General features: G+C 44.6%; 1 non-coding gene across 1 annotated transcript; it reads right to left on the bottom strand.

Annotated features, from left to right (window-relative positions):
• Positions 1–13,919: 13,919 nt before the first annotated feature.
• Positions 13,920–14,026, bottom strand: LOC118152462 (U6 spliceosomal RNA). Its single transcript, XR_004741224.1, has one exon. It is a non-coding gene; the product is annotated as a U6 spliceosomal RNA (small nuclear RNA).
• Positions 14,027–17,421: the final 3,395 nt, after the last annotated feature.

Below are 17,421 nucleotides of genomic sequence, written 5' to 3'. Positions count from 1 at the left end.
GGGGCTCGCGAGTTTGGAGGAGGAGGAAGAGGAGGAGCAGTCGGGGCTGGCTCGCGCTGCCTCCCCCTACAACCCTTTCAATTCCTTGGCCTTCAGCTTCTGCGGTAGCAGCCGTCCCCCCTCCCTTCGCCCACTTGCCCCTCGCCTCGGAAGCACTGGGGTGCCGCCTTGGCCGCCGCCGCCGCTGCAACTTTCTCCTGTAATACCCCCTCTTTGTTATCGAGCAGCTGATCCGCTGACATCACCCAGCGCCGGTGCGCTCCCTCCCTCGCTGATTGACAGTTCCCTGTCCCTTTCCTGAAGTAAGGCTCCTTAAAACGAAAGGCGCTCCGAGGCCGCGCGTATTCCGCGTCCTGGCCAACCCCCCTCCGGCCCGTCAGCGTTTCTCTTTTGCTTAGGTGCGAGTTGGCTCTCCCGGAGCGCGCCACGCGGTCCTGGGCGCCGAGGGCTTCTCGCGGACACTTGGACCGCCCGTGGGGGCTCCCAGCTCCCGACCTCCGGTTGTGCCGGGGGCAACTTGAAAGTCCGCGGTGCACTGTCCGTGCTCCACAACCTCCAAAGTGGCAGGAAAACTAAGGAAGCGTTTCTGCCGCTCTGGCGCCTGGACTTCCTCTCACCCTCGCCCTCGATTCACCCCGTTAGCCACCGGGAGCTGCACGAGTGCGGCACGCACGGGAGCGCAGGTGTCCTCGCGGTCCCGCATCACATCCGCAAGACGATTTCCCAGGCTCGGGAGCTGTTCTCTGGCCCGGATCCCGCAGGGTGACCGGTCCACCACAGCGCCCCCCAGTCCCCGCCCTCCTTCGGGTCGCCAGGCCCTCGGTTGATTCAAAAATTCATCAAATCCAAACGGCAGCGGGCTCTTTGTCAGGCAGGAAACAAACCGCACCGAAGGCTCGGCAGGTCCCTCCACCGCGGCTGTGGTCGTGGAAAAGGAGCCGCCGCGTGGAGCTAACGAGGAAGGAAGGACCCTCCGTCTGGCGCGCCTCCTTCCAGAGCCTCCCGCCCTCTACGTGTGATGTCCCCAGCTGTCTCCCTGTTTCTCCAAGTGCCAACCACTTCACAGATTCAGGCGTCGTCAAGTGGAGAAAACCACTGGGCACCCGGCTTCCGGCCCAGCCACTTAGTGTCATGATGGCGCTGCCTCTTACAGGTGGCGGTAAAGGGCGCCTGTAAATAGCCGATTAAACAGATGCAAATGTACACAATGTACCGTGGAATTACTGGGTGCCGCTCTGGGCACCTGCCAAGAACAGCTACCGCATGGAGGGGAGGAGGGAGCAAAACAAAAAAAGTAGTTCCATTTTGTTTTCTGAACAATGAATGAGACTTTGGGGATTTCAAAATACTTCCAGAGCCCGGAAGACTACTCCTTGCTTTTAGCTCTGTGCTTAAACAGCAGATATTTTTATAAAGTATTGCCGGCTTCTTTTTTTAAAGTGAGCTTTTCCTCTATGAAAAAGAGAACGATGCTAGGGACATTCGCGCCACACATTTCCAGGAATGTCAGCCCCTTTGATTGTTTTAGATGGGAGAGCCCTGGACCAGAAGTTAGGAGACTTGAGTCCTGGCGCTACTTACCTGCAGAGGTGTCTTGGGAGCTTAGCCAGGCAGCCTGAATTCCTCCAGATTAGAGGTTTAGGCTATTGACAAAAGGACCTTGGGGCTTAGGCTAGACCACTCTGAGGTTTTTCTGGTTCAAGCAAGACACCCTCTAGCTTAGTCTAGACCTCTCTGAAGTCTCCTGGCTTAGATCTAACTTCCTTAAAGTCTTCCAGCGCAGATACTGGGAGTCCAAAGCTAAACGGAGGTGTTCCTGTAGTGGATGGTGATAGAGCCACTTTAGGTTACATCATTTTCAAACATGAACCAACCACAGAAACAGGATTTTATATCTGATTTTTAAAAAGCCATCATTTACTGAGCTCAGTCACTCACTGGTTTTGAATTATATGATTTTTTTTTCTTACTTTCCCTTTATACATATCACCTCCTTTGCATGTTATACTGGTGCACTAGAACATACCAGGCACTCATCTTCCCCAGTTTCCAGTTGATTTTCAGTGGCAAAAACGATGCTGAAAGCTCAAGGAAGCGGCAACAAGACTTTATTCTCTTACTCAAAGGGAATGAGGTAGGGCTGGGAGGCCGGAAGAAATCTCCTCTCAAGACAGGCGGAAGACACAGGTTTATAGTGGGTGGGTATGAGGGGGGTGAGGGAGAGGGGAGGAATCAAGTTGCAGGTGTACATCTGCCCCATTAGTGCTGTGAGGCTTTCCAGCCTGTACTAAGCACCCAAACTGTCAAGCACTCCCTTTCTACCTACTACCTTGAGAACACCTGAAACCCTGCCCATGGCCCCCATTGGTGAAGCAGGGGTCCTCTGGACCTGCAGGAGGCAGGGACGGGAAATGAGCAGGGTCTTTCTAGCAGACTCAGTAGTGATGAGGGGTGAAAACTACCAGAGAACCTTCACCAGATCTGCACAAGAGGCAGGCAGCAGCAGGGACACAGTCCCATCCCTTTCCCCCACCATTCATTCCTGCTGGCTCTGGGCCCAAAGCTGGGGCAAAATGTTTTTATGACTCTCTTAAGATCCACTTGTATCTTTACAAATCATGTTGTGTATGTTTCGAGTCTCCTTCTCTAGACCGACTGATTCTTATTTATGGTCCTAGAACACAACACAGTGCCTGTACAGAATGTGGGTTAAGCATTGTCAGCAATGATTTTGCAGATAGGAATATTCTCGTTTATATACACAGTGCTAAGTCTTTCTCACAGACTGGATTCTTCTCCTGTGTTTTGGCAAAATGCTTTGTTTCGGTTCAAATCTGAAGAGCACTTTTGAGTTGTTCCACTTTCCCACATCGACTGGCCCCAAATCTGCTTCCACCACATTCTTTCCCACAGTTTGCTTCATTGAGAGCTGATTTCATAAACCCTCTTTCTAACTGGCTTTCTACCAGTTTCCCCTGTCGTACTCTGTCCCCACCAATGTGGTCTTGTGCTAGAAAATCAATAAAACTCTTAATCACAAACAATGTGCAGCAGCAGCAGCAGCAGCAGCAGCAGCACTGTGGCTCAGCTTCTAACTTGGCAGATCCCAGTGAGGTGGAACAAGCTCTACCAGGGAGGAATGCTGCACAGGACATCCAGCATCTAGGCCGGGTGAGACTTGCTTCCATGTTCACACGAGGAGTGACATTTTTTTTTTCCTCTCTCTGCTTCTCTGGTCTTGAATCAGGAGGAGGGGTGACCTTTTTTTTTTTTTTTTTTTTTTGAGACTGAGTCTTGGTCTGTTGCCCAGGCTGGAGTACAATGGCTCGAGCTCGGCTTAGTGCAACCTCCGCCTCCCAGGTTCAAGTGATTCTCCTGCCTCAGCCTCCTAAATAGCTGCGACTACAGGCACTTGCCACCATGTCTAGCTAATTTTTGTATTTTTGGTAGAGACGGGGTTTCACCGTGTTTGCCAGGATGGTCTTGATCTGACCTTGTGATCCACCTGTCTCAGCCTCCCAAAGTGCTGGATTACAGGCTTGAGCCACTGCGCCCGGCCCGGGGTGACTTTTCTAAGCTGCTCTGGCTTAGTTTCCATTGTCTCCATGGCTATATTCCTTCTCTTCATACCCAGCTTGGGAAACATAAGTCCCTCTTCTACTGCAGCAAGCAGTCAAAATACTGAGTTAATTTTATTCATTCTACCACCCCTGTCTTTCCCTGGAGAAGGCTGGTGCTTACATACAAGACTGATATAACTTTTGCAATAAATATATTTTTACAAGCTTCTTGTATTTTATGCACCTTCCTACATTTAGGGGAAACAATTCTGTCAATTCGCTGCTTTGCATGCTAAGCAAATTGTGAAGCAAGTAGTGAATGTGAAGCTTGTGTGGGATTCACTACTGTTGGCTGTTACTGATTCCTCATCCTGCCCGCTGGCAGGGAGTGGAGGGGCCCAATAGTCTTCTGGGTCTTCATGTGTTTGGGAGGGAGGAGCCTCTAAGACCTCAGTGGTACGAAGTCGCATCAGAGCCTCCCCAGGTGCCCTGGTGGCTTTATGGTTGGTGGCCTGGCTCTGGTTTCCACCACTTGCTTACATCGCTGGCAGGAAGACAAGGATAGAATGAAGGAACTCTTAAATAATCATCAAGTCTCATTTTGGCACTGCTCACTCCTTAACAAGATTTTTTTTCCCCACCAAATTAGCCAGTTTGATTGAGTTTTCACTTTGTTTTGGTTCCACCAAGAGCTAGCCAAGCAACTGGGCAATTCAGTTCTCAGGGGCCTTTGTTTTCCCATCTGTAAATAAGGAGTTGGGCTACATAAATTCAAACCTCAAACCTTCTCTGTCCACCTTTTCTGGGGAAAAGGTAAATAGAGCCTGAGGAGTCCCAGGGAAAGGCACAGAAAAAGGAAATGGGAAGAAGAAGCCAGGGCAACTCTAGCAAACTGAGTATTCAAGTCCTCTCACCTTAATGGCTCTATCTGGGCAGGGGGGTGAGGGGAGAACCTTTATCTTGACACCAGGGAGGGAAGCACGGAAGTTTTAGTATAACCAAAGTTCCTGGATTCTGAATCACTGAGTCACTAATCAAGTGGTTAACTGTGTTAGTGACAACTGCAGAAGCTGGTGGGAGGGGCTGGGAGAGGAATAGAGGAGGAGACGGGTGGGGGAGGAGATGGGGATGAAAGGGAAGCGTTTGCAGCTTGTGGAGCATTGGGAAGAGCAGGGACATCAAGGGCACCACATAAAGGTCCAGGGAGCAAAGAAAGAAATGGAGAAAATTCATTCTGCTGGAAATAGACATGACTGCAGTCAGGAAGAAGACTTACAGATTCAGGGTGACCTGATTTGATTACAGCAACGGGAAGTGCAGGAGAGAGAGGGCAGAATAACCTGACCTAAGGAAGTAAATTAAATAATAGAGAAGACACCACAGTTGCCATGGCATTAAAATACCTCATGGCACATTAAGCTTCCTCTTTCGCTTGATTCTTGTTCTTGCAACATGTTAATATCATTGCAGTATATCCAGATAAACTAAATTTAGACTTTCTGGGGCGGGGGGAAGGGAAGATGCACCCAGATCTCCCTGTTTGGGTTGACTCTGTCCCAATACTATTCCTTCGCAGAGTGCTTGGGTTTTTTTGCTTTATGAAATATGAAAACTCTTATGTCAGGCTTGGGCCTGGTGAAGCTGCTGAGTGAAATGATTTAAAAAAAAAAAATGAGGCCAGGCACAGTGGCACATGCCTGTCTGTAATCCTAGCATTTTGGGAGACCAAGGCGGGTGGATCACCTGAGGTCAGGAGTTCGAGACCAGCCTGGCCAACATGATGAAATGCCATCTCTACTAAAAATACAAAAATTAAAAAATACAAAAATTGGTGTTGCACACCTGTAGTTCTAGTTACTCGGGAGGCTGAGGGAGGAGAATCACTTAAACCCAGAAGGCGAAGGTTGCAATGAGCCGAGATCGCATCACTGCACTCCAGCCTGAGCCACAGAGTAACAATCCATCTCAAAGAACAAAGAAAAAAAAAAAGAAAGAAAAATTGGAAATAGTTTTCAAAGGGGCATCTGTTTTAGAAATTACTTCAGAAAAACAATAGCATTGCAGAAATTTGAAAAATAAAGACAACCACCAACAAAACCAAATGTGTTTTCTTAGATATTATTTTCTTTAATTGCTTTTGAAAAATTATTTTACTGGGCTATAATTAAGATTATTGGGTACTGTAATTGGTCCTCTGCAAAAGAAGACATTGCAGAGGACAGGTACATGATATACTCTTTTGACACTACCATACCCAAGATGAACAGAGGAGTGTTTCCAGCTGACCAGTTTACTACGAATATCACAACATTCATCAAGGGTCAGCTCTTGACCTTCCTCAAGTGGACTCACATTAACCAGACCCCCAGAGACTGAGGTGTATGCCTGAATTATGATGGACAGATTAGAATATTCACAATGTCAGGGCAAAAGTTCTCTCTCTGTAAATAAATGCACTTGAGAAGACAAATTCCATCCAAAAGTTTGTTTAGTTAACTGGAGTAGAATGAATGACAGTTGTGTGGTCCACAAGACAAATATTCCTGACACAGTGTTCTGAAAGAATGAGGCTGCCCACCCATCCACTTAACCCTGCACAGATGACCCTGTGGCTTCTGAGGCTTCAAGCTTCTTTCTCCGTGCTCTCGTTTCTTCAAACCCGTTTCTCCACACAGTGTCCTATATAGCCCCCTAGGCGGATTTACACTTTCTAAGTCATAATCATATTGTCTCTCTTCCTGGCATTACAGCCAAGTCACTTTAATGGGAATTTGAGGTAATCCTCAAACTTTTCAGTCACAAATTGGGTCACTCTGTTGGTTTATGCCCACTGAACTTTAGCCAAATCCATTGGGTATGCAGATTTCAGTAATCTAACTTTCTGAGCACAACCTTGTTCTCAGGTTCTTGGGGAAGCACCTCATTTCTGCTTCATGAGCCATCAACAGTAGCCTAACCTTCTTAGGCTACCATGGATTTCTGACAAATAGACCAGACATATTAAGACCCATGTGGCCTGTCCTGTGATAGAGTCATCCACATTTTCCTGGGCACTCAGCTCAGATATTTTTCTTCTGTGCAGGAGTGGAGAGGTTGGCTCTTTGCTGTGATGACTTAGGCAATGGAATGGCACCTTGAGGATACGGATGCCGTCTACTATAACATAGATGGAGGGTGCAAAGTGTCCTCTTCACTATCCAAATGAGACTCTCTGAATTTGAATCCAATATCCAGAAATGAAAATATCCATGTGGTCCTCCTGACTCAGTCACAAACAAAGACAGGTTGATTAAAGTGTTTCTGGAAGCTGGCATTGAAATGACCACCCTCGATCTACAGGCAGCCCTCACCTGGAGGGGCATGATGCTAAACCATCTCTCTCTGTATGTATTTGCTGGAGCCCTGTCTTGCAGTCAGCCTCTTTGGATCTGAAGTGTCCTATTAGGTCATTTAAAGTCTTATTGAACCTCCTTGCTGAGTCCATAGATTAATTCCTAGGAAAAGATGCTGTGGCCAAGTTTTGGAATGTCTTTCAGACAAATTTAAAGAGCCCTGCTCAAATGCTCCAGTGCTCAAGATAGAGGAACTAAAAGCAGCCCTGTGATAAGCCTTATATTGTCTCCTTGGAGAAAAATGCCAGCTGAGCAGCCCTGCAGTGAGAGTAGGTCTTCTGCAAGTTTTAAGCATCGCTTCCCAACCTGGCACATGGGGAATGCCTCAAGTCTGAGATAGTATGAGTTCTTCAGCAGAGCAGGGAGCCTGATTATTACTCGGCTGTAAAGTCTTGGCACCTCCACCTGGCCTGTGTGCAGTCCTCTGTGCTCTCCCCCAGGAGGGTGTGGCAAAGGTTGTGATTTGAACCAGGTCAGGCTCACTCTCAGTTGTAGATGAGGTAAGAGAGAGGGGCAAGTCAATTCTCTCTCCCTTCCCGCCAATCCTATATAATTGGAAATATCTGCAACTAACTTTCCTTAATATTTCCTAATAGTCCTTCTGAAAATGTGCATTGAGAATTGTGGGATTGGTTATATTCAAGTAGAGTCATCTAGTTTATAGGCTCATTTGCATCTAAGGGGCTATTTTTATTGCTGCCATATACTTTTCAAGTATTTGTAAAGGTTTATTCTGAATGGAAAGTAGTTTGGCATCTCTGATCTTATTTGCATCTCACAATAATTTATTCCCAAGACCAGAGACATTTAAGGACTCACCCAGGATCCCACATGGCCAAATGAGGCTCAAATCAAGGCCCACTGGGTCTTCGGCCATACCTCACACTTCATGCAGAGCAGCAAGACTCTTCAGAGGGTGGACTGCAGAGGCCAGGGGTGAAATGACAAGAGGTGGCAGTTAGAGACAGTCTGCTGTTTCCCAGGAGACTGAGTCACATCATTTTATTTCATCCTGAAAATGACCTTACGGAATATGATCTCCATTTATAGATGAGGGAACCCGAGACTGTGAGTTCAGATAACTTGTCTGGAGTCACATAACTAGTGAGAGTGGGATTGGAATCACAGCTGCACAAACCATAAAAAGGCACAGATAGAGGAAATGGAAGTAACAGGACAGCTGCAGAGAAATAATTCTAGATGATTATTGAGTAAAGGAACACTTCTTAAAGAAGTTCTACATCAATTTTATGGTGCCATACAAGGTGGACTTATGGGGTGTATTAACCCATTCTCACATTGCTATAAAGAAATACCCAAGACCAGGTAATTTAGAAAGAAAAGAGATTTAATTGGCTCACGGTTCTGCGGGTTGTACAGTAAGAATGATGACATCTGTTCAGCTTCTGGGGAGGCCTCAGAAAACTTACAATCATGGCAGAAGGTGAAGGAGGAGCAGGCAGTCACATGGACAGAGCAGGAGCAAGAGGGAGAGGCAGAAGGTGCCAGACACTTTTAAACAACCCATCTTTTTTTTTTTTTCGAGACAGAGTCTTGCTCTGTCACCAGGCTAGAGTGCAGTGGTGCGATCACTCACTGTAACCTGTACAGTTCACTGTAACCTCTGCCTGCCGGGTTCTCAGCCTCCCGAGTAGCTGGGACTACAGGTATGTTCCACCACACCCAACTAATTTTTTGTATTTTTAGTAGAGACGGTGTTTCGCCATGTTGGCCAGGATGATCTCGATCTCTTGACCTTGTGATCTGCCCGCCTTGGCCTCCCAAAGTGCTGAGATTACAGGCATTAGCCACTGCACCCAGCCACGACCACATCTCTTGAAAACTCACTATCGTGAGGACAGCAGCACAATTAGCACCAAGGGGATGGTGCTAAACCATTCATAAGAAATCCACCCCCATGAGCCACCCACTTCCCACCAGACCCCGCCTCCAATATTGGGGGTTATATTTCAACCTAAGATTTGGGAGGGGACTACATCATAGGGGAAATTACAAAATCACAAAAGCATATACATGGCTGGCCTCTAATGGCAGAAGAGAGCTTTGGCCTTGTCTCTAGGGGTATGCTCTTGTGGAAGTGTCCCAAGTTACCCATCCCTCCCCCATATAAGAGATGATACACTTCATTCGTTCAAGTTGCCCAGTTGTTTGTTTTTCTGGTTCTGGTGGCCGAGTGAGGGTAGAGATTCCTTCTGCAGCAGATGTGCTATCCTTCACAGTGCCTAGCATGCTGCTGGACGTACAGGTGTCCAGGAGATTTGGCAAGCATATTGCCAGGAAGAACTGTTTTACCATTGGGGGCGCACTGCAGACAAGCCACCGTGAGCAGGCTGGCTGGCCAAGGCTAAGGGTGACCATCTTAGGAGCTAGTTACAGCTGACAGATGACTTTTGAGCTATGGACATAGAAAGATGCTTTTTGAAGAACTTCATTAATTTTTATTTATTTTTGAGACAGAGTTTGCTCTTGTTGCCAAGGATGGAGTGCAATGGTGAGGTCCCAGCTCACTGCAATGTCTGCCTCCCAGGTTCAAGTGATTTTCCTGCCTCAGCCTCCCAAGTAGCTGGGATTACAGACGTCTGCCACCATGCCTGGCTGATTTTTTTTTTTTTTTTTGTATTTTTAATAGAGATGAGGTTTCATCATGTTGGCCAGGCTAGTCTCAAACTCCTGACCTCAGGTGACCCGCCTGCCTGGGCCTTGAATCTCAAAGTGCTGGGATTTCAAGTCAGATCACATTAAGGCTTTGCCCTGCTTAAAGCCTTCCAGTGTAGCCAGGCGAGGTGGCTCACACCTGTAATCCTGGCACTTTGGAAGGCTGCTTTGTTTTATCCTACTTCAGGGCCTTTGCACTTGCCATTCCACCTTACCTGGGACTCCCTCCCCTTATCTTCTGTTAGCTGTTTTTTTGGTCTTAACATAAAAGTCACCTCCTCAAAGACACCTTCCCTGGCCACCCAACCAAGGGTAGCTACCCAGCCGCACTTATATTAAATACTTATCTGGTTTAATACTTCCCTTGCTTAATTTTCATTGTGCATTTGTCACCACCTTACAGGTTCTTGTTTACCTGCTTTATTCTGTTACCTAGTCTCCATTTCTCCACAGACCTTGTTTGTCATGTCAGAGCTGTCTGGGCATATCCAGAAGCGTGTCTAGCACATTGCAGATGCTCCAGACATGGGTGTTAAATCCTTTAGTTAATTAATTAGATTATCTTTGTCAAGTGACTGAATGGTTTAATCACCTCCCACCACCTTCTTAGAGGGCTGGTGTTTTTCTAAGGAGGCAGAAGGCAATTATGTCACTTTATTTCTATAGACCCCACCCTCCACCACTATCCCCAATTAGAAAGAGGATGATTTAAAAAGAAAAAAAAAAAAAAAAAGGCTGGGCATGGTGGCTCACACCTGTAATCCCAGCACTTTGGGAGGCTGAGGCAGGCAGATCACCTGAGGTCAGGAGTTAGAGAACAGCCTGGCAAACATGGTGAAACCCCATCTCTACTAAAAATACAGAAATTAGCCGGGTCTGGTAGCAGGTGCCTGTAACATCAGCTACTCAGGAGGCTGAGGCAGGAGAGTCGCTTGAAATGGGGAGGTGGAGGTTGCAGTGAGCTGAGATCATGCCATTGCACTCCAGCCTGGGCAACAGAGCAAGACTTCCTCTCAAAAAAAAAAAAAAAAAAAAAAAAAAATCATCTGTTTCTCATGATCCTTAGGATGTGGCTGGATTCTTACCTTTCCATCCCAGATTGCATTTGTTGTTTTTAAGGCTGCCCAGATTTGAAAAGAGAACTTTTGCAGGCTTGAATTCTGAGACAGGAGGCAGGACAGGCAGGCCCCACTCTACAAAGAGGTTGTGTTCAGAAAGTTTCTTTGTGTATGTTGTTTGTTTCCAACACAGAATGCATTTTTCACTGGAAACAATGTTCCCAGACTAGCCCACAAAAGCCTATTTAACCCACTATGCTAAGTAGAAAACAAAATGAGCTGAAATTCTAGGAAATACAACAGGGAAACTGAGGAAGAAATACAATTTAAGTGTTTAAGTGTTTATGCTGAGTATTGGTGCTTGGTGAAAAGCAGCTTCCAACAAAGAAGAATGAAGCAGCAGAGGTCAGGGGCGTGGAAGATTCAGGGAGCGGAGTGGAAGCCCAGGCGTCATGGCCAAGCTGCAGCTCTACATCTGACAGGGCTGTGGACCAAAGCCCAGCGTGTCCTGGAGCAGCTAGGCCTGGGCCGGTCTGAGCATTCCTGCAGATTCCTGCAGATCCACACCACACAGAGGGCAGGCGGGGCTGACACAGACACTTCTCCCCAGTGAATTCTGGAGGCTGGAGTCAACCTATAAGAATTCTTCCATGAAGCCAAAATTGGAGTATACGACAGGGGTGGCTCCCGGGCCTCATGGAGTTCCGCAGAGAGCTTCTGCCTCCTGGGTTATGTGAGTATGTGATACTACATCTTAAAAAATACTGATTTTAAAATCAAAGTACTGATTTAATCAATCCATTGAAAGAAATGCAGTCCCAGTGATTGGTCAGCTCCATATAAAGTAGCTTTCTTTTGACTTCCATTGTTTTCTTTATTAATGAAAAGGTTCATTTCTGAAACTTGCTTTTACTCTTAAAATTACAAATCCTTTTATGTGTGCTTGCCGGGGAAGAGGGAGGGTTGAAAAATTACCTTTTGAGTACAGTGTTCACTCTTTGGGTGATGGATGCAGTAAAAGCCCAGACTTCACCACTATGCAGTATATGCATGTAAGAAACCTGTACTTGTACCTCCTAAATATATTTCTCATTTTTTTAAATTAAAATTCAAAAAATAAAATCCTTTTATGTGTGTAATGTGAAATTGTATACATTACTGTATCTGTTATTTTTGATACTGATGTATTTTATAAGTATCTATTTTAATTAAGAACCAAGATCATTTCTAACATTTATTGTTAAAATAGAAAAAAAGTAATGGGCTCAGTTTTGATTTCATCGGTGTTTACTACAAGGTAATTTCAGGCATTTCCCCCCCATATTTGATCTTTGTGCGGCTACTTTAAGGCTCCCCGAAAGTAGGGGCCATTTCCTCATAGGGGAGGTCTTCTCATATGCTTCCAGAATTTGAAATTTCTCCTATTTTGAATAAGAAAGTATTCTATTTGGGAAAGACCCGTTTTCCCGAAATTGAGCCTAATTTTGGATGCTTGTAGAAAGAGTACCCCAGCAGAACTGGTAAAGAAGGAAGCAAAGAAACTGAAGACACAGTTAGGAATTATTCCTGCAAAGAGTACTTCACAATTGTTAAATGTTCTATGTCAAGTAAATGAACTCCTGAAGATCACTTAAAAGCAATAGCAGTAAATAGTTATATTTTAGATGTCAAATCTAAATTTAGAGGACAAATTACAAAATGGGATAACATTTCCAACAAGAGTTCTTGGGAAATTTTAAGTGCTTAGGCAGGAAAAAGAGTATGCTCTTGAAAATTATACGGGATGATTCCAGAAGGGGCTCTAGTGATGAGGAAGACATTAATATCAAAGATGTATGTGAAGAGTTGGAATAAAATTGTTTCATGAAATGTGAATTGAAGATAGCAATATTTCTATGCATGTAGCAAAATTACACTTGTACCTCATAAATTTATACAAATGTTTAAAAAGCTATATTTCTTTTCTTTTTTTTTGAGGTGGTGCCTTACTGTGGCACCCAGGCTGGAGTGCAATGGCAAGATCTCCGTTCACCGCAACCTCCACCTCCTGGGTTCAAGTGATTCTCCTGCCTCGGCCTCTTGAGTAGCTGAGATTACAGGGACACGTCACCACATTCAGCTAATTTTTGTATTTTTAGTAGAGATGGGGTTTTGCCATGTTGGCCAGGCTGTTCTGGAACTCCTGACCTTGGGTGATCTGCCCGCCTTGATTTCCCAAAGTGCTGGGATTACAGGCATGAGTCACCGTGCCTGGCCTAAAAAGCTGTATTTCTTAAGGTATTGTTTTATTTAATGTGCCATTTAAATATGTGTGCAACCACAGAAGGATAAAGATTACCTGCTCTCACTCCTATAAGCTCACAGAAGCAAAGAGTAGAATAGTGGTAACTAGAGGCTGGGAGGGGTACAGGGAGTGGGAGGATAGGGAGAGATTGATTAACATACAAAATTACAGCTAGAGGTCAGGTGAGGTGGCTCATGCCTGTAATCCCAGCACTTTGGAAGGCCAAGGTGGGTAGATCACTTAAGGTCAGGAGTTCAAGACCAGCCTGGCAAACATGGCCATCTCTACAGAAAATCCAAAAATTAGCCAAGTGTGATGACACACTTGTAATCCCAACTGCCTGGGAGGCTGAGGCAGGAGAATCACTTGAACCCAGCAGGCAGAGGTTGCTGTGAGCTGAGATCGTGCCACTGCACTCCAGCCTGAGTGACAGAATGAAACCTTATCTCAAAAAAAAAGAAAAAAAGAAAAAAAATTACAGCTAGAGAGGAAGAATAAGCTCTACAATTTTATAGCACTTTATTTATTTTTTTAATTTTGAAAGGTATTTATTCAGGACTCAGATATGTGTAAATTTTATTTATAGCTGTATAAAATTTTTACTATTACAAAAATAATTCTGTAGTCAATAACATTTTAATTGTACAATTTAAAATAACTAAAACTGTAGAAATAAATTGGTTGTAATACAAAAAATAAGTTCTAGAGGTGACAGATATCTCACTTAACCAAATGTGATTATTATATATTGTATATCTCTATCAGAATATGTATATATAACATAAATATTATGTACCCACAAAAATTAACAGAAATAAGTTTAAAGGTAAAAAAAAAAAAGAGAAAGAAAACTATTACCTGTGGAAACAATATTCTTAACTTATTTGAAGTTTTAAGCCATTGGCAAAAAAGATTGGAGATGTTAGTCCATTATCTTACTATCTTATACAAAAATATGGAACGCTTCACGAATTTGCATGTCATCCTTGCGCAGGGGCCATGCTAATCTTCTCTGTATCATTCCAATTTTAGTATATGTGCTGCCAAAGCAAGCACAGCACTTTAGGATTATAGTTTACAGTAATTTACTACATATTTTCAAATGACTATAGAGAGATTTTGAATATTCCCAACACAAATAAATGATAAATGTTTGAGGTGATGGTATGCTAATTACCCTAAATTGGTTACTGCACATGGTATATGTGTATCAGAATATCATTCTGTCCCTCATAAATACATACAATTATGTGTCAATTAAAAATAAAGTAATATAATATTTCAATTAATCTTTGAAATATTACAGATATTTGAATCTTTTCTACATCCTAATAGTTTATATATCCAATTAGGCTAATTTGGGGGAAGGGGAGAAGCTCACTGGAAAAAGAAGCATCGTATTACATATGTCCCCTATTTGTCTTCAGGCATATGTGGACTACATCAGTAAAAGTTTGCTTCTAAAAGAGGCAGTGCATACTGGACTAAATATCATAAAGCCCGGGTTTACACCTGTAATCCCGGCAGTTTGGGATACCGAGGCAGGCAGATCACTTGAGGTCAGGATTTCAAGACTGGCCTGGCCAACATGATGAAACCCTGACTCTACAAAAAATACGGAAATTAGCCAGGTGATGTGGTGTGTGCCTGTAATCCCACCAACTCAGGAGGCTGAGACAGGAGAATTGCTTGAACCTGGGAGGCAGAGGTTGTGGTGAGCCGAAATGGCACCTCTGCACTCCAGCCCAGGTGACAGAACGGGACTCCATCTCAAAAAAAAAAAAAAAAAAAAAAAAAAAAAGAGTAGTACGATAAGAAGATCCAGGCTCTAGTTCTGGATTTATTGTTGGAGCCATGTCCTCTGGACAAGTCAGTTGTCTCTCCAGTTTCAGTTTCATCAAAAGGAAAAAAAAAAAGGGAACAGTCACACTTCTTACATAGTTTCTTTTATTATCTCTATTATAAATACAGAGACTCCATTATTTTCTAATTTATACTTATAGTGGGAAGCAGGGTGTGGATAATCCCAAATGACGACTAATTTAAAACCACTTTATTTTACTTAGTAATGTGTTTGGAGCACTTACATCTTGTGGCTACTTACAGTTTTACTTTAGTTGTAATAATAAGACAAGGCCATAAATATCGGCCTCCCTGGTTGGGGGGTTGTGTGGGTTTCCTTTGCAGGCAGTTGGGGTTTTCCAAAGAACCTACTCTGCAGTGTCAGCAGGAGTACAACATAGAAGGCTTCCAGGTCAGGTGGCCCAGTGTCAAATCAAAGCTCCAGCCCTTTTTAGCACATTTCTCAATCTTCCTTAGCTGTGCCTGCCTGCCTCTTTCTAAAATGGGGAAAATAATAATACCCACTTTCTTGGTTTACTTAAAGAGAGGATTAAATTAGGACACGTGTCATTGCACACCATTATTGCTTCTGTTGTTGTTGTTATTATTTTAAAATCTAGGTTGGTGATTGCATCTAGGGGAAATACCACAAACTGAGTCGCTTAAATAGCAGAGAAGTATTATCTTGCAGGTCAAGAGGTAGGTCAAGAAAGGATTCCCACTGAAACCCGTAGTGGGGAATCCTTTCTTGCTTCTTCTCAGTTTCCAGTGTTTCCTCAGCTTGTAGATGCCACACTCCAGTCACATGGCCATCTTCTTTTTTTTTCTTTTTTTTGAAGCAGAGTCATGCTCTGTCGCCCAAGCTGGAGTACAGTGGTGCTATCTCGGCCCACTGCAACCTCTGCCTCCCAGGTTCAAGCGACTCCTGTGCCTCATCCTCCCAAGTAGTTGGGATTACAGGCATGCACCATTATGCCTAGCTAATTTTTTTGTATTTTTAGTAGAGACAGGTTTCACCATGTTGGCCAGGCTGGCCTTGAACTCCCGATCTCAAGTGATTCACCCACCTTCACCTCCCAAAGTGATAGGATTACAGGTGTGAGCCAGCAAGCCCGGTGGCACATGGTCATCTTCTTCCTGTGTTGTTACATCATCTTCCCTGTGTACACATCTGTCTCTGTGTCTAACTTTCCTCAATATGACACTAATCATATTGGATTAGGGTCCACCCTAATCACCTGATTTCAGTTTGATTACCTCTGGAAAGCTTGTCTTCCTTTCTTTCTTTCTTCCTTTCTCTCCTTCCTTCCCTCCCTTCCTTCCTTCCTTCCTGCCTTCCTTCCTTTCTTTGTTCAAGGTGCAATGGCACGATATTGGCTTACTGCAGACTCAATCTCCTGGGCTCAAGCAATCCTCCCATCTCAGCCTCTCAAGTAGCTGGGACTAGATGCATGTGCCACTGAGATAGGGGCTAAAACAGAAGCCTAAGCACCACCATCTTGTAGAGAAGCCACCTGGGCCCTGGGCAGAGGTGTAGTTCTTGGAACTGTTATTGTACTGCAGTTCTCAGAAGTGTTAAGGGTAAAAATTTCCACTGCTACCCCCTCCCCTTGCAACAAACTGCTGACTTTAGCTTCTGTACAGACAGCTTGCCTTGCACACCCCTGTGCCCCCCTGAACAAGGATGTGGTTTTGCAGCTTAAATGCCTTGCTCATCCTGAGCTCAGGACCACGGGTTGAAGAGACATGAGTCCTCTGTGGCCGCTGGCAATAAAGACCCTGCAATTTATTTGGCATACTTTTGTCTTGGCATTGATTTTCTGTGCTCGCTCCAATGCAACACCACCATGCCTGGCTAATTTTTATTTCTTATTTTTTCTAGAGATTGGGTTTCACCATGTTGCCCAGGCTCGTCTCGAACTCCTGGCCTCAAGCAGTCATCCAACCTGAGATTACAAGCATGAGCCACTGTGCTTGGCCAAAGCCTGTATTTCTAAATGAGATCACATTCCGAGGTTCTGGGGTCAGGGTTTGGACACCATTGAACCCATAACAGTAACAGTTCTTTCTCTCAAACATTCTCCAAAGTAAGAAAAGTGTTTTACATTTTGCTATCTAAAGTCTCTTCCCTGCAAGATGTTATGATCAAAGAGTTGGTTGCTTATCAAGAATGTGTGGATACAAAAACTTCAACTCAAGTTGGTTCTGTTTGTGAGTAAAGTTGAAAACAAATTCTTTGCTTTGTTTAAAGAGGGAAGCATGTTACAAACTGTCTCATTTCCAGTGAACTGTTCACTGCCTTCCACCCACACAAGCACAAGACAACACTCCTGGTGGCTCTTGCTGACAGCAGAACCTCTTACTGGGTCTTGATTTCAAAGGATCATCAGAATTTATCCTCATGGTTTCTGGTCTTCACTAGACAGCAAAGTTTCTTTTTACTTATTGAAGTCAAGCATACCTGGGTTCAGATTCAAGCTCTATCACCAACAGCCAGTTAGTATGCTGATGTCTCAGCCTCAGTTGTCATCTGTATGAGGGTGATAACACCTCGTGGGCTGGTGGTGAGATCTGGAGTGCCTAATGCCTGGTAGTCAGTCCGCAATTCA

This window comes from Callithrix jacchus, chromosome 3 (genome assembly GCF_049354715.1).
Source record: "Callithrix jacchus isolate 240 chromosome 3, calJac240_pri, whole genome shotgun sequence".
Taxonomy (NCBI): domain Eukaryota; kingdom Metazoa; phylum Chordata; class Mammalia; order Primates; family Cebidae; genus Callithrix; species Callithrix jacchus.
This window is presented reverse-complemented; position numbering and strand designations above follow the sequence as displayed.